General features: G+C 50.1%; 1 protein-coding gene across 2 annotated transcripts in view; it reads left to right on the plus strand.

Annotated features, from left to right (window-relative positions):
* Window positions 1–17,212, plus strand: part of LOC133347367 (protein dispatched homolog 1-like) — a 55,363-nt gene that overhangs the window by 10,663 nt on the left and 27,488 nt on the right. Inside the window, exon 2 of one of the 2 annotated variants that reach the window (XM_061559603.1) lies at window positions 8,510–8,553. The exons of the other annotated variant lie outside the window; for it this stretch is intronic. The gene's annotated coding sequence lies outside the window, so the exon portion shown is untranslated. The remainder of the gene's footprint in view (window positions 1–8,509; window positions 8,554–17,212) is intronic. 2 annotated transcript variants of the gene reach the window in all.

The following is a 17,212-nucleotide window of genomic DNA, read 5'->3' on the forward strand; positions in this document are numbered from 1 at the left end:
TAAAAAGTATTCCTCCTGCGTGATTGATAACCGCAACGCGCGGTCATCCCGTGCCGGCGAGTACACCTGTTTGGCCTCCGCCTTCGCATGGCTGCAGAATCTGTTAAGGATCTGGCCCGTCTGAAGCAAAGCGTTGTGGCTACCTGTAAGACAATACAGGTGGAAGAATGTGTGCTCGGGCCGGCTACCACGTCACCTTGAGCCCTGGTGTTGGCACAAACGGCGCTATGGCCTGATCCACTTACTAAACGCTCACAAGTGGGCCAATTTGACGTGGGGGGCACTCAATACCACAGTGAAAAGAGAACACGTGTGGCGATGCCATTGATAGTCCTATCATCGAATCGCACGAAATGTGCTCGATCTCATAAAATCTCAGAAGCTAAGCAGCACGGAGCTTAGTTAAGTTACCTAGGTAGGTGATCGCCATGGCTTGCCAGGTGTTCTAAGCAATGGCTGTGATGTGGCCGGGGAGGGCAAGTGCTGTGGGTCACCTCCTCGTATGCAATGGGTTTTCTCTGGGTACTCTGCTCCTTCCACAGTCAAACTCTCATTCATGGTATTGGCCAAACATTGCAAAGCAGACCGTCTTTAAAAAAAAGTAATCGGCTTGGTGGAGTTTTTCCGGTTGGGTCAATGGGACTGTTATGCATTAAATTTGGCCTAAATATCTGTTTCTGTTATTAATGTGGGAATTCATACATTATTGGCCCTGTGCATTTCTGTTGCTAAACTCGCATGGTTGGCGCATTGTCAAGGTGGTTAACCTCTTAATGGCCATGGCTGAATAGGCAAACATTCGCCAGTAACATCCGCACCAGAAAAGCATTTTACTGCTGTGGCTGTGGGATTGATGCCCACGTTGGTGAGACTCCGTGTAGGACAGAGAGAAACGAGGCGACTGAAGACCGCTTCATGCCAGAACGCTGCACATTTGCCTCATCCTTTGTGGCGGTGTTTAACTGTGATCTGACGGTAGCAAATTAAGTCTGCGGAAAACCTCTCCAGGCCACGTTGAGTGCCGCTGGGATTTCCCTAATATGAAGATGGCGATGGAGGTAACATCAAGTGGCCTTTTCTAATTTATTTGTGCGGAGTTTACAGCCGGTTTGATGTGCACCGAGCTGAGAGGGCTAGGGGTGACTAGGGAGAGGCCATGTCTGTAAACTTAACGTGTGCGTGTGGTCTTCAAGCTGATAAAAAAAAAAGCGCAGCGTTGGAAGCGTTTGTGGAGAATGGAGCGCATTCAGGGCTCTCCGGGTGCCGTTTACCCTCCTCATCCAACAAAATCACCCACGCTCCGAGTCAAGGTGCTTTTTTTCTTCAATGAGAAACACGTGCATTCAAAGCAAAGAATTTTGCCAAAATGTGACAAATAGATGAAAGTGAGAGCGCGATGAAACAACCATGCGTCCATTCCCCTTGTTGAAAAAAACATCTTCGCTTTCAAAATAAAATACGACTCGTGGTGCTGCACTCTGCAACCTCCACGAGGCAGCGTGCGGCCTTGCCACTCGGCACCGGGGTTGCCGAGCGCGGTGGGCCTTCCCGCACATCACCGCAGCACCTCGAAGGAAACGTCCTTCCCTGGGCCTTGGCGCTGCAGGGCCGCCCTTTTGCACGGCAGCGGCACCGCCGCGTGATGGATAACGCAGGGTTTGCTCGCTGGAACGTCAGGAATGCCACTGAGGGTTTCAATTTATAAAAAAAATGGTTCCACGTTTTTGTTCCCCGTGAGGTGAAAGCAAAGGGGTGCGGCGGATTTTTTGCATGGCCCTGCCAACGCAAGGCGCGTATTTTCTTAACAGGGCCAGGTGAGTTCAGCTCGGACGCGTCTAATGGCGCAAAGGCGAAGTGTGGGGCGTGCACAACATTCGGTAGAATGGCCGAACAGAGCGGATGCTCGCAGAAAAGAGAATGAGTGCAGGACGAACGGGGCTGCTGAAATAATATACACGCACACAGGTTAGCTGGCTCATTACAACGTACAGGCAATGTGGACAGACATGCGTTCAGGCAAAAGGAAGGCCGAAGACCGGTTGGCAGACAGGGCCGCAGATTTTTCCATCTCACCGTACAGTAAGCGGCGGGATACATGGGCTGTGTTTCGGCGATGTGGGAACTGCCAGCGAGGACACGTTTAAGGCCGCGTGTTTCCTTAGAGACACAGAAGCACGGGTGCAAGGCACTGTTGACAGAAAGGGAAGCAAATTTGTTCAGAAACTTTGCTCTGTCGATGCCAAATAAGGGCCGTCTCGCTGGGTGACGCGCAGAATCTGCGACGAGCGCCTGATCAGGTGCCTTGCCCCGTTGATATCCACGCTAACAAATGCTCGTGCGCCGCATCGACTGCTGGAAAACACAAGAAGGGTTCAAAGGTCATCCAACTTAAGTAATTTTTGTTGTTGAAAATCCTAGGTGCAAAAGAAGGGCTTTGAAGTCTAATTGCTGTATCCTCCTCCTGGGCACCTCTCAGGCCACAGCAGCAGTTTTTCGACCCATGGCTTGCACTTAAGCATACCACGTGGCCCTTAGAGATGGCTCAGGGATGAGGTATCAGCAGCATTCCAGAAGCCCAGTGTTGAAGCAATATGCTACTTTAAGCTCATGTTTGAGGTCAAATAATTATGGAGAAGCTCTGTCTTAGGTCAGGTAGCATAGTCATAACCTGAGTTCAAGTGATTGGACGTTGATATCCAGATCATGCTGACATTGTGTGCTTTTGAGACACCTGCCTGCAGGGTTAGAGAGGTGCCCATTGGAAGTCGACAAAAAAGCCAGAGACTGTTGCTGACTTGTCATTGTGGTGTTTCAGCAGTCCTGCTACTTGTGCGTGGGATTTCCACGTTCGTTCTGGTTTCCTGCCATGTACAGAAATAAAAAAAAACATCCCCAACCAGGTCCCTCCTGAAAATATAGTCTTAAGTTCCAGTTGAGGCTTTGCTAAGGTAGAGAAATGGAAATTGAGTCGAGTGGCCCGAATGGACGCGAGCCGAGTGCCGCTGCACTCGTCAACGAGGAGGAAATGAAAAACAAGATGCCACGTCGTCATCGCCCGTCTGAAGGTCGAGCCGGCTCGCGGGGCCGGGCCGCATTCCTGAGGCGCTGAGGTCAGCGGCCAGGTCCCACGGTCCAGGTACAGTGGAGAGCAACGGGCCTGCGACGATCGCCACCCCCGCTCAGCCCTCCCGATTGCTGTTGTCGTCACAATTTGGGGTCGTGTCATGGATTTATTCTTTTGTTTTCATCGTTGTTTCCATGTTTTAATAGTGTAGTTGTTCTCTCTTCGTTAGCCTAAAGTATAACCAGCCACTCATCGGCGTGGATCTTCAGTAATTGATTCTCACACGCTCAATTTGATGTTTGTATTGTGAGCAAAGGGAACTGCCAGTAATGGTTCACGCACTGGACTTGTAGTCCAGAAGTCGCTCGGTTCGATTCCATCTCCTGGCACAGCAGTTGAAGCAGTGGTGCCAGTTTCTTAAATTGCTCCCCCCATCGCCTCTGGTCCACCCAGCAGGGTGGATGGGTTCACCAAAGCAAATCGATCGGGAGGTTGTGTGTGGTGGGGTAAAGTGCGGGTACGCCCACCTTTTTTTAACACCTTTACGTATCATGAGCGTAAGAATCGATGTGAATCGGAGAATCGTTGCGTTGTTCCGTGCCGAGTGGTGAGCTCACTGTCAGCGTCCAGGCACCCATCCAACTCGCAGCTCGCGGATAATGGAGGTTAGAGTGACCCAGTGGTTATGACTCGTTAGCGGTGGTCTGCTTCTTGGTCAATTTGCCAGTCATTTGGGGGTTGTTGTCTTATTGGTGGTACTTGTTCTCGAATGTCGTGGCATGCCATCAGTATTTTTTCAAGTGAGTTTTATTTGTCATGCACGATGTTAGCTGATGTTGCCGATTTCTCCCTTGATGCATGAGAAAAGTTTTATATCACTGGGGTGGGGGGGGGGTCTTTGTGGTTGAATATCTTCTCAAGAAAAAACGTGTACATTCCATCAGTCTATCTTTATTTAATCCGTTCATAACTTAAATTTCGATTTAAAGCTTTCGTGACTGCAGGGATTCAGCCGCAGCATTTCTTGCAAAAAATAGATTATTTTTAACCAGGAGTATTTCGTTTCAAGGGTTTGCCTTTTGCGAACGATATCTCGTGGCCTTCAACGTCCACCATGTAAATGACCAGACAGGTGCGGGAGTCGAACTGTCGTCGATCCAGTGCGAGCCGGCTCCGTGGCGAGCGCGCTGACTGCCAGTCACCGCAGCTGCCCCACGTGCGTGAATAATATTTTAATTTTCCTGTCGTAACGCCCTGCAGCAGCGCCTTGTTATTAGCGGCCGTCCGGGGCCACTTGGCGTCGTCATCGTGCAGCGACTTGCTTGGTTCCCCTGTGATTTGTGGGTTTCTTCTCTCTTCTCTCTCCGGTTTAATCTCCCTCAGTCCGAGCGATCACAAAGCAGGAAACAACTGTGGCACGTTCTGATCACTGGGCCTCTTGTGGGTTTGTCAGGGCAGCGATGATGATGATGAGGAGGAGCCGTGTTGGACGCTACCCCTTTTGTCATTAAAATTGATATCGTTAGCGTGTTGTTATTACCGCAGATTTGTGGGAGCCACGAACACCAAAGGATTTTTTAATGGGCAAAAAAATAATTAATTGCTTTTAAACGGCCGTGTACCGGTGGGCTATTCCAGGCACGCTGTGCGATATCATCACGAGCTGAACTGGCGGCTCGCGTGGAGACATTACAGCACCGCAGGAACGAGTGGAGCGCACACTCCCCATCGATCGTAGCAAACATTACTCCAAAACTGATTGTTAAATAATTTGAGTGTCTCGCTCGCAAATCGTTTTAACTGTGACTTTGTACCAATGTAATCTCACAACATACTCGCACACACTCACTGACTGGAAACTATGCTTAAAAACAAACATTCTAGAATCAGAATCTATTTGCAGAATTGACGTGTTCCCATTGAGTTCTCATTGAACTTTTAAAAAACACCGACTGTGATTTGTGTAATCCATTGACTTCTCCACAACGTGGTACTATTTTATCGATCCCAAAAGGATGATGGACTGTGTTAACCCTCGAACCAAGTTTTGAACTCGCAATCTTCTAATTGCAACCACTCGCTCTTCCGTTGAGCCGCCTGGGCGGTCTGTGCAATGAATCCTCGTCACGATGATTATCTCAAATTATGGAATCCTCTTTCTAGACTAGTAACTGTCAGTATGTATGTACGTATGTTGAACTTATTTCGCACCGTACGTAACCAACCATGCTAATCGAAGGTGCGAGTGAAGGATAACAGTTGTTCAGGATTACTTGTTCGCTATATGAACCTTATGGCGGGACCCCGGGGTCCCGAATAAATGGAAGTAAAAATCGTAAATAATTTATTTATTTTTGGCGACTCTGCTCCACCGCGCACATAAACGCCGGACCCACCAGAAATAAATCCTCTCATTCTTCACCAAGCATCCGTCGTTGCCAAAATTGGCGTAGTCATGAAGAAAACTTTGAAACTTTGATTAGTGCATCGTGTAGAGCTCGTCGAGAGGAATAGATTGCCGTGTTGTTCGCCTTCAACAGACATAAAATTACGTTGCAACGCAGTTTATGCGAGAGCCGGGGGCTTATGGGACTTCGGCGTCCCGCCATACGGTTCATATCTTATTGTCGTGCATTCTTGAAACGCAAGCAAGCTCACCGTGCGATCGTCTCGTGTTGACGACTAACTGAGCGGTCTCATCTCCACGCCGTGTTCAACCGCCACACTGCAGGTCTCACGGCACTTCTCTTTCTGCTCTTACACTGCTGCACTTTGAAATTCCCTCACGTCGCCTCTTTTCCCAATTTCTTCAATCCTCGCCATTCAAGAAACCTGGTAACTCTTACAACTTTGATGGTACTTTGGGTGCTGGCCTCTTGATGTTTTGGGCCTTTGGACCCTGTCCTACGTAACTGTGTAAATAAGATGTCGTCGCTCAGGGAAGAGAGGCGCAGCTTTCTCAGGAACTATGGCAGCTGCAGCTTTGCGCTTCATTTAGCGAACGCCACCCTCACAGCCGTACCCAGTCCTGCTCATCGCCAGGGCATTTGGCTCGGAGAGGCATGGCTATCGTGAGACGTATACTGGGTGCGGTGTGCCGGGTGCGGATATATTTTTAATGCACAGATCCGGCTGAAATTAAGCCCAGCTTTGTTGCAGTTGAATTCCCGGGAAACGCGATTGCTGCCACAGTTGCCAACGGTCGCCTACCTCCGACATTTTCCCATTTCTGCCCAGATCAGTCTAGGGCTCGTGCACAAAGCCTTGCATAGCCACGGCACTACCCCTCACCCCGCCGTGCCACCGCCCCCACCCTCGGTAAGGGCTTGGGCCCAACTCCACCACAAGTGAAAGAGCGGGGACAGAGCTTTGGAGAGACAGCGGTGTCTGCTCTCCCTTCTAATTACACCGTGTCCACGCCGTGTGTCTGAATGCAGCGGTTACCGAGTACGCACACGCGCAGCCCTTCCTCACTCTGCTGCTGCTGCTCAGTGAGAGCCTCCTCATGCCGTGCGGGTCACATGGCTTATTTGGCCATATGCTGGTCAGTGCGAGAAGGGGAAAGTGGAGAGCATAGGGCATGGGAGTATATAAGTACAGTACAACAATGGATGTGGCTGCACTGCCCTTTGCTACCCTCAATAGTAGCCCCGCAACAGCCTATAGCACCTGTTGGGCTTGACAGTCGCCCTTCCAAGCACTGTCCAGGCTCAGTGCTGCTTGGCTTCCAGGTTCTGAGGGGTATGCCATGTGATTTGGCCTTAGGCTTGTTCGCATATATGTGCTGTACAATTTTATTTTGTCTAGGGCCAAAAAAGATAATAAAGTCTCAAATGCTGTTTGGCCGTAGAATATATTTCTGTGGTCTGTGCTGTGCACAAGAGCCATAGGAATGTGGAATTTCCACTTGTAACTCAGGACCGCCAACAGGCGAGCAGTGCCCAGCGCTCGTTCGAGCGTGGGGCCCGAGGTTTTGTGGTGGCAGGCGATGACGCGAGGGATTAGCACAGAGTACTGACACACACACATGTAAATGTAAATGTCCAATATGTATGTAAATGTAGGCAGAGTGTAGAGAATTAGTAGCGGAATGGGTGGTGTGTCATGGAGAAGAAAGAGATCTTTATTCTGGATTTAAACAGCGAGAGAGCCTGGAGGACGGACGATGAGGCAAGATTGTTTCGACAACTTCCCATTACGAGGTTATTCATAATTTTTAAATTTACATTCGTAAGCCACTTTAGATCTGCTGAGACGCGCGTAACGAATAAAACATAGGGGACAATATCGTACCCTCCGGCGGCTCTAGTTGGGCTCGGGACAGCAGGGCCTCTCCGAGTGCCAGAGGGGCCCGCGTACCGGGCACCGACACAGCGGATAGACACAGCGGGCAGACACAGCGGACAGACACAGCGCCCTCGTGGGCACAGCGCGCTCGTGGGCACAGCGCACTCCGCTGCGCTGCTCCGGAATCACGCTCGCGTGCAGGGGTGCGCCGTCCAGCATCGCGCTCCGCCTCTCCGCTTCGCCACGATGGGTTGCGTGTGAATATCCGGCAGCTGTCGGCAATCGGCTCAACTAAGTGTCCAGACTGAATATTAAAGAGTCGAATGGCCGTGCGTGAATTAATCGACGAATTAATTGAGTGCATCGCATTTTTCGCAACCGTTTTTTCATCAAACCACTTGCACGCCGATTGTGTTTTAATCTTTAACGAGCCGTTCCGCTGCATGGAGGCTTGAACGTGTGGTCTTGTCGCCGTGTCCTGTCGAGACTTGCTCGATTCGCGCTTCTGTGCGTTTGGTCACAAAAGGGTGAATTCCTGCGCGGTGTTTAATTGGCTCCCGTTTGGTGCCCGTGAAGTGGCAGCCCACTCTGCGGGCAGAGCGCGTGTGCTGCGCCGGGAGGGCACGGCGGCGGGCCGACGTGGAGGAGATGTTTTGTGTCGCGACCTCGCAAACACTGCCCCCTTATGTGGCGCTCCCTAATGAGCCAAGTGGTTGCAGCCACCCGGCGCTTTACGCCGCACGATAAATAATGGGCACGAGGATTGTTATTTCGCGGCTCCCTAATTAAGCGCCGTCTGCTGAGTAAAGTGAATTGTTTTTCCTAGAAATGCCGTTTCTACTCATTGGAGTTATTTTGCCGACGTTGTAATTCCGTCCATTTGTTACGATCGCAGAGTTGCGCGCGCTGCGTGCAGGCGGTGACATAAGCTGAGCTTTATTTTCTCGTACATTTAAATATGATTTCTGTTTGTACGAGGTTATTACTGAGCTTGAAATTAAAAGCCAATAAACCAAATGTATTCATTGTTCGTAAGATACAAGATTATATGACGGTCAGGTCAAAAGTCACAGTGATTTGCTGCTCAAATGAGCACCGATGCCGCTGTTCATGGGGCCGACGGTTCGATTCCAACCTCTGCCTGGTTTATTTTCGCAGGTCACCACCACAAAGCAACTGTTCGCTGTAAAGCAGATGAGAAGGTTCGTATGACATCAATGGGGAAAGCATGCCAATGTCACCGCTCGGATCCTCAAATTGTAAAATTACCCTCGGCTACAATAACCTCTCACTGGTGCCCCAGAATTAATTTTACTGGTTCAAGGGGACCCTTGCCAAGATTATTTGGGTCTTAGTGAGTTCTCACCGCATTAAATAAAGGAGGTTTATGGTTTTCTCAGGCCAACGAACACAGCTTGCTCATAAAAGCACTGATCAGTTTGCATTCTTTTTTGAGTGTCCCTTTTCCCCTTGTATTCCCCACCCTTTCCTACTTCCTGATTTACTTGCCTGCCTAATTGCTTGATTATTACCCGCACGTTAGGCAGGTGTATCGGAGGCGTTGGTGGTTATCGTGAAGATGCGCTGAGCGTTGTGTGAGCTCAAGGTCGTTGAATGCAGTGGGATTGGAATGCTCTACTCGCCTTGTTGACGTGAAGTAGCATTCACCCGCACTGCTCCCTTGACACGTGAGCAGATTCTGAAACACCACTTTATAGTTGCCACTTGTATTTTATTTTACAGCGGCACTAAACCACAAAGTCGACCTTCGATTCTCACCGTTCATTCTATTTGTAGATCGTCTACGAAAATATAGCCCTGAATTTAAACATCGTACAAAGGGTTTTCTGAATTAACAACTGTGCTTGTTTGCTACACAGTCAACCCTGCCCACTGTGTCAGCTGTTTTTGTGGGCCACTTTGCACCAATTAAATGTCTTTTAAAATTACAACGACTCTCAAAACTCTTTAAAACCTGAATTAATATGCCATAAAAAATATTAACTTGCTTTTTACTGATTCACGTAAACGGGGACTGTGGATACTACATGGCTTTTTGTGAAAAATAAATCGTCAGGCTGGCAGTGGTCCACGGAGCACAGCTTGGGAACCGCTGGGTTATCGGAAACGTTGCAGTGCAACGTGACTTCTAATTTCACTCGGAGTGACGGGAGAGTGGTTTCAGACTCGCGATCGCCGTGCACGAGGATGGGCGAATGGAGACGTAATCCCCCACGGGGACACAACCGGGGAGTGTCCATCGCTTTGATGGTCACGGCAGCCAGCTCATTATTCTCACTTCCTGAAATATTAACGTTACGTTTGTGTAAATTCCTGAGCCAACTTCGGATTCGGGCGGAGGCTGTGGCCAAAAGCGTCCGCGCCGGCCGCGAGGCCTCCGCCAAGTTTCCGCAGCGTCGCCGATATTTTCCCCCTTCCAGCTCGCTCGTTGCCCGGCCGGCCCAGGGCTCCCTCCGCACACTCACGCCCCCTCACCGCCTCTCTCGCGCCCCCCCACCCCCACCCACTTGCGGTCTCTCAGCGCCAGCCGCACCGCGAGTGCCATGGGATTACAGAGACTGCCACTGCTGTAAAGTTCAATCAGACGCGACGGGTTGTTCCAGCACGATGATTGTGCGAAAAACGTCGCAATTATGCCATTACCACAATTTGCCGAGGTGATACATGTGTGCGGAAGGTGGGGTGCGGGTTGAGATAACAGGGGCCCTCATTGTCAAGTGGAAGTGGGGATTTGTCTCAGCCTGTGCCCACTTGTGCCCTGCCTCTGTGGCTTTGGTTTCACCGCTCGCCTCCCTCGGTTGCATTTTCGCGCCGCGCCGTCAAGGGAGCGTAGAAGCGTCTTCTGCTTGCGAACGGCCGTGGGGGCTCCAAGCTCATTGCCCTCGCTGCCCGCGTAGCCCCACGCCTCACCCGCCGGCGGCCCCGGGAAAACGGACGGCCCGTTCTCATGCCAGGGCACCGTCACAGTGCTCTGTAGAGAAGAGTGAATTGGCTCAGCGTCATATAGGAGGCGATGCACGTGAGATTTTGACACACCAAAAGCTCACAAATTCCACAATATAATTTTTACTATTCCTTGCGATATTGATTTTCACGATATGACCTTTATCGTGATATCAGCTTCCTGTAACTTAGTAATTGTGCTACATATTTTTATTGTGCATATGGTTGTTGTGCTTTGCTGTACTTAATAGTTCTTCAACCCCACAAGCCAGACCCCCCTTAATTGTTATCCTAATCATCGCAAATGTAACATCTCTATCGTCTTATCACTGATGCAGACACACGCCAAGTGAGTCCTATGCGGTGCGAGGAAGCCCGCTGATGGTGCTGTAGGCGTGCACCGCCACCCAGGTGGTGAAGCGGTAGAGTGAGCGGCTGACAATCAGAAGGTTGTGAGTTCAAATCCTGGTTGAGGGTTGATTCGGCACATTACCCCTCTGGCATCAATAAAATGAGAACCACTTTGTGGGGCATTCAACGGTAGTTCTCCGATGGATAGACCCACAATGGCCAGAGGAACGTGGAATTTCTCTCACGAGCTGAGGGCGGTAAACAGGAGATGAGCACCGCCTCAGCACTCATTTGAGTCGGAGCTCACTGTGACTCTGTGTTGTGCTCTCTGCTTCTCTCCTGCTGCTGCTGCTGCTGCCTTGGGCTCTAGGGCTCCTGGGTCCCGTGAGATGGACCAGGGTCCTGCGATGTTTACAGGAGCCCTGTGGATTCACAAAGGCGCTGGGAATGTTGGGGGGATCCTGTGGGAGGAATAAAAGATTCTGTAGATTGTGACGAGGTTGCTGTGGCATTGACAGGAAGCCACGTTGGATGACCAAGCGTTCTTTAGGACTTGCACGCTTTCTTTCGGACTGACAGGGGTCCTATAAGATGAATGGAGTCCTGTGGAATGTGCAACCATCACGTGGGGTAGAGCGAGAGATGGAGAGAGATCCCAGGAGGTTGCAGGGATGCTTTGTCGTCTAGAGGGGTCACGTGGCATGGCCAGGGATCCTGTGGGGATCACAGAGCTCTGTAAGTTATCTGGCGCACTGATGGATACATGGGCTCCTATAAGGGCGCACAGGGGTCCTGTGGGATACGTGGGGGTCCCTTGGATGCTGCCCAGACCACTTCACGCCGTGGTTGTTTGCTCTCTGCTGCTGCCTCGTTCTTGCCGCTCGTCGCCGACCGTCTCTCGTGCCCGACCTCGTCTGCCTTTTGGGAAAAGCCCCCCACACCTCTCTAGAATAACACGAAAACAAAGCAGCAGCAGCATTCTCAACCTAGAGAGAATGTGCGCGTGTCTGCTATGTCTTAATTCTATATACTTGCATGCGTAGTGTATAGTTCACACACGGTCACATGGTCATTGCCTGTGTACGCCTGACGCCAGTTGCGCAATTCCACTTGACTGTGGTTGGGAGTGTCCATGCATTGGCTACTATACTGTTGGCTCACTACAAATCGCTCCCCAACAACAATAAAGTGCCAATCAACCAATACATTATCTGTATTTAAACTAAATAATTGAGGTAGGAGGGGTGATGTAATGGTTAGCACACTTCCCTACATACCTGGTCATATGAGTTTGATATCTGATCATAGCTCATGTCAGACGGTGAGTGTTGTTTGAACACTTCTGTGCCTCACTCAACAGCTCATGGGAGACAAAGGTGGCCGGGCATGGTGCTCGCCCTATCACTTGTGTACTCAGTCGGCTTGAATAGGTCCTCACCAACAGTGCTTGCCCCAACAGTCTGTAAGACTACATTGGTGATCTTCGTCTTTGCGTGTGTCTGTGTTTATCTGTCTTGCATGTTGTTGTTGTGGTGGTGTCGTACTAGGAGCCATGCCGAACAGAGAGGGTCCTTGCCTATACACATGGACAGTTCACCAGCATCGGTTCAACCAACCCTGACTCTGTTGATGAGACACTGAATGTTGAAAGCAGTCCAGAGTCTGTTTATATTGAACCTTGTTGCCGAAATCATGCACTCCCCAGTAGGCCGTGTGTAGCCGACGGGATGTGTGAAAAATACTTTTAGAATTTATGTGGAGAGACGGATATGGGGAGCAGATGGGAGAAGGCAGAGGAGGCGTATTGTGTGCTTGTCTATTCCGTTGAAGCCCAGTGCTACTGGGCTGCTGGTAGCACAGAGCCAAGTGGCAGTGGAAGGACCGTGCCCGTTGGATTGGAGGGAAGGTCACATCAAAGCCGTCTTGTTCCCACCTCCCCACCCACCCTGCCGGACCCTCCCACAAGCCAACACACCCACCGTCCGCCCTCCCTTCCTCCCCAGCTCCTTTCTACCGCTAAGCCCCTGTGATGTGGGCTGGCTGGGAAGGGCAAATATTTAGCCAAATCTGGGCGAAAAAGACCTCGTGTTGGTCTTAACGACCATTTGCATCTGCATGCCGTGGCGGCCGTATCCCAGCATGCAGCTGTGCCCTTGCTTCCTCTTGGGGCAGCAGCAGCTCTGGATTACCGCTGTAGGTGGCACGCTGTGCTACAGCATAGGCGCACGCTCAACACTCGCCTTGTAAGTAGCAAAGTGAACAGGTAGACCTTTTTCCCATATCTGTCCCTCCACGCAAAAAATATATAAACTATAATTTTACACATCCCATCAGCCACATGCCTTCTGAGACAGGTTTTGACAATCAGTGTCTCATTCGCTGTGACATGCTTGCGAGTTGCCACAGGCCTGACACAACGATACGTTACAATATCATTGTTTACAGTATAACGATGATCACAATACACCTTGTATCCCGTGGTATCATCATATCAGTGCGTAACGCTGCCCATAGAGGCTGTAATGAGTTTTTAGCCTCTGTGCGTGAATGAAAGAGTGATTAAAATCCCTTACATTAGTGGAGTGTCTGTTTCGCAAGGGATTGCTGTCGAAGGCTGTCGGGTGCAGGGCAGCGTAATTAGTTTGCGGATGACCCCATGCAACAATCGGGAGGTCGAGAGCTCCGCTCCCGGCTATGTCCACCCTTGGGGGTCAAACACAATCAACGCCACTCTGTGGGAAGTCTGCATTCTTCATCAAGCATGGAAGAGAATTATTGAAATGTGGAATTTGCACTCAATTCTCAGAGAGGCGAGTTGAGATTAGTAGCCGCCCTGTTGCTCGTTTGGGAAAGCTGTCTTTAAAATCACTGACAGCCCATTGTCACTCCACTGCTGGATTAAGGCCTCCCCACGTGGTGTTTTAGCGTGGGTGCGACACCAGTTTTTGCTCTGCTTCGATATGTCCTTCAGTGCAGATATGTCAATCCGATTCTCATCATCCTGATGACGATACCAACCCCTGCCGATACCAATCCTGCAGCACGTCATCGGCTAAACGAGAAATGTCAACTCTTTATTAGGCAGCATCTATGTGCAATGTGTGGGTGTACTGTATTTCACAGGAGTCTACAAAATACATGTGAAATTTGTGTTTTATTACCTCCAGTTTCTCAGCAGGCTCTTCAGTGGAGCGCCTGCTGAGAAACTGCACCCCGCATTCGCAGAGGAGGCCAGCATCGCTGCACCACAAGAGCCTCATCGACATAAGCATTTTTCACTAAATGGATAGATTGATCCCTGCCATAGGAATGCTGGAATTTGGTTCAGGACCACCAACATTAAGGATTACCATCCCATTGCGCATTTGTGCAGGGAGACATCTACTTTTGTGACAGTCACACCAGCATGCCATCACCCGGGGTTACAAAAGTAGTTCTTGTTATCGTTCTTCACTGGACCCACGCACCACTCTCAACCCTCAAACATCTTTATTACGACCACGCACCAGAAATATTAGTTTTTTGAAATTCACACTACAAATTGTGGAGTGTGCACAACAGTTCCAGGGAGTGCTTCCCGCGCATGGCCTTGCGGAGCACAGGGCGGGAACCACTCTCTACCACCTTACCGCCTAGCAGTGGGCATCTAATTAACAACGCAAGCCACAGGAGTGCGATTGTGGCCTTGCTACCCAAACTATGGACCACGTAGTAAACCACTGCAGTCTGCACGCATTCAGCAGAGGAAGGACAGCAAAAGAACACAAACTCTCCTAAAGCCCCCTCGTCGTGGCCAGCGGAGCTCGCCATTGGCACTCGGCTCCCGAGAACATTGCTGCCATCATACGTACGAGTAGAATGGTGGGAGAGCGTTACCCAGGAATCTGTGCTCCATGGCTGGCATCGCGGCCTTTGGGCCACCTGGGCCAACAGACGACTCCCTGTACGCACCCTCGCCTCCTCATGTCAGAGCCCGTATGATCCTCACACCAGCTGGCGAATGGGGAACATCGACTGGTTTGCCTCGGGGCATCAGAGTGGATTTTAAAAGGAATGTTCAACTCATTATTCCGCCGTCAACGGAAATTATAATCTGGCGTGGCATAATTGGTTCATGTGCGTTCTGTGTTCCTGTGATGCGCTTCAGATACCCCCGCGTGCATCTACGCGGGATTGTGTCTGTGACGATGTGATTGTGTCTGTGACGAGGTGTTTGTGTAACACACGAGGTGTTTGTGTCTGTGACGAGGTGTTTGTGTCTGTGACGAGGTGTTTGTGTCTGTAACGAGGTGTTTGGGTCTGTGACGAGGTGTTTGTGTCTGTGACGAGGTGTTTGTGTCTGTGACGAGGTGCTTGTGTCTGTAACGAGGTGATTGTGTCTGTAACGAGGTGTTTGTGTCTGTGACGAGGTGTTTGTGTCTGTGACGATGTGATTGTGTCTGTGACGAGGTGATTGTGACTGTGACGAGATGTTTGTGTCTGTGACGAGGTGTTTGTGTCTGTGACGAGGTGTTTGTGTCTGTGACGAGGTGATTGTGTCTGTGACGAGGTGATTGTGTCTGTGACGAGGTGATTGTGTCTGTGACGAGGTGATTGTGCAACACACGAGGTGTTTGTGTCTGTGACGAGGTGTTTGTGTCTGTGACGAGGTGTTTGTGTCTGTGACGAGGTGATTGTGCAACACAAAGAGCTGCCACAGTGGATGGCACGTTAGGATCGCTGTCATGTTTTGCTCATCGCTTCTGCCTCCTCTGCCAGGATTGTGTCAAGGAAATATATCGATCAAAGTGGAATACCCTAAACAAGATTACATTTCTATATAATTTAACTATTATGTTCTTTGCAATAGCATGTGGATGTATGGGCGTGTAAGCCTGTTATGAAGCCGTATAGAGATGTATAAGTGGAAGTGTTGGTTGCATAATGACTCTTTAAACAATTTCAGAGACAGCTGACTGACTTGTGTGTGTGTATGTATGAATCCTTTATTTAATCAGGAGATTAAATCAACCCATTGAGATGCATGATATACGCCTTATTGCATCTTTTGCGAGGGTGACCTGGGTCACTTAAGGATTTCACTAAAGGTTTTTAGACACATGCCATTTTAAAATGAATAAATACTGCTACTAGAACATTTTAAACTGCTTTGTAACTCTGAAATTCATGATATAAAAAAAAAACACAGTTAGATGTTTGAGTTGTATTTCTTTCAAATATACAGAGATTAATGTGGCACTAATCTTTGTGATCCAGTCACAAGAACAATCGCTGTTGTCTTTTCAAAAAGTGGTGTATATTTGTATAGAGCCCAGAAGGATGATGGGCTGAGTCAACCTCCAAACAGGATTTGAACTCACACCCTTCCCGTTGTGAGTCAGGTGCCATTTTCCAACATGTTTGAACGTTTAAGAAGAAAGACAGTTGTGAGCCTTTGGTGGGAATTCCACATTTCTGTGGTAGGCACCAGTCTTTCCTGCAGGATGACCACCGTTGACTTTCAACGGATACCAACATTACCGACCACGGATGTCGATTCCAGCCTTCTCTCTGTGAGCCGTGGGCCCTACCTCACCCGCGCTACCGCCCTCCGTGTCGTGCCGTCGGAGCGTTGTGCCGCGGACGCACATTCTATTCGCGGCCTCCGACGCGGCGGCGGTGGTGGGCGGCGGTCGTCGCCATCAAAGTCGCTATCGTTTCGAACTCGGCGCTGACGCGCGCGGCCCGGAGGTGCACTTAGGCGATTGCGCCCACGGCCCGGTCCCACCGCCACCAACGGCCATTGCTATGTGCGCCACGAGTCTCCTCCTCCGGTAGTCGCCCCCCACGCTAGAGTCGTTCTCGGGAACGGGTGTAGCCGTCGATTCACCACCAGCACTCGCAGCAGCCGTTCCGTCCGTTGGCCGTTGATAGCAAAACACAACGCAATAGAAAAGTCGTGTTCATCTCATAGACGTGTGACCCGGCTGCATGTTTCAGGATGCCCAACTTGAATTTTAAGCGTTTTAAAAAATGAACAAAAAATAAAATGAAGCAATTTACTGCCATGTTTGTCATTATGGCGCTTTTGTGGTGGGAAAGGTGCAGCCCTGCAATTGCTTGCTCATGTCACTGCTGGCGGAAGGGCCTCTTGAGGGTATTTTGGCCTACTCTTCCCCACTGACCAGATGTCTTGGAAGAGGTCAGAGTACCCACACTTTGCCCTACTATGCGTGACCTATCGATGGACTCACCGGTGAACCCAGGAGAAGGAATCGAACTACTTAGCCGTGGATTGCAAGTCTGGTGCGCTGTCCACGACACCACGGCAACTTCCCTGGCACTTGTACGTTTAAAGTAACGTCAGAGCAGTGACATCACTGGGGAGCTATAGCAGAGTGCCTGGCTGTGATTGTAGTTGTGTTCCTACTGGCGAAGCTCCAAACTCTTGTCACAGTGCCCGTGTTTTCTTTCTACACGAAAAGTGCCGTTTGGGTTTTGCGTCATTTGTTTGTTTAAGAGGCGCTCCTCCATAGCTTTGGAATCCTCTTGCAAAAGGATGGACCA

The sequence above is a fragment of the Lethenteron reissneri genome, chromosome 25 (genome assembly GCF_015708825.2).
Source record: "Lethenteron reissneri isolate LAM-NWPU_2019-01 chromosome 25, ASM1570882v1, whole genome shotgun sequence".
Taxonomy (NCBI): Eukaryota; Metazoa; Chordata; class Hyperoartia; order Petromyzontiformes; family Petromyzontidae; genus Lethenteron; species Lethenteron reissneri.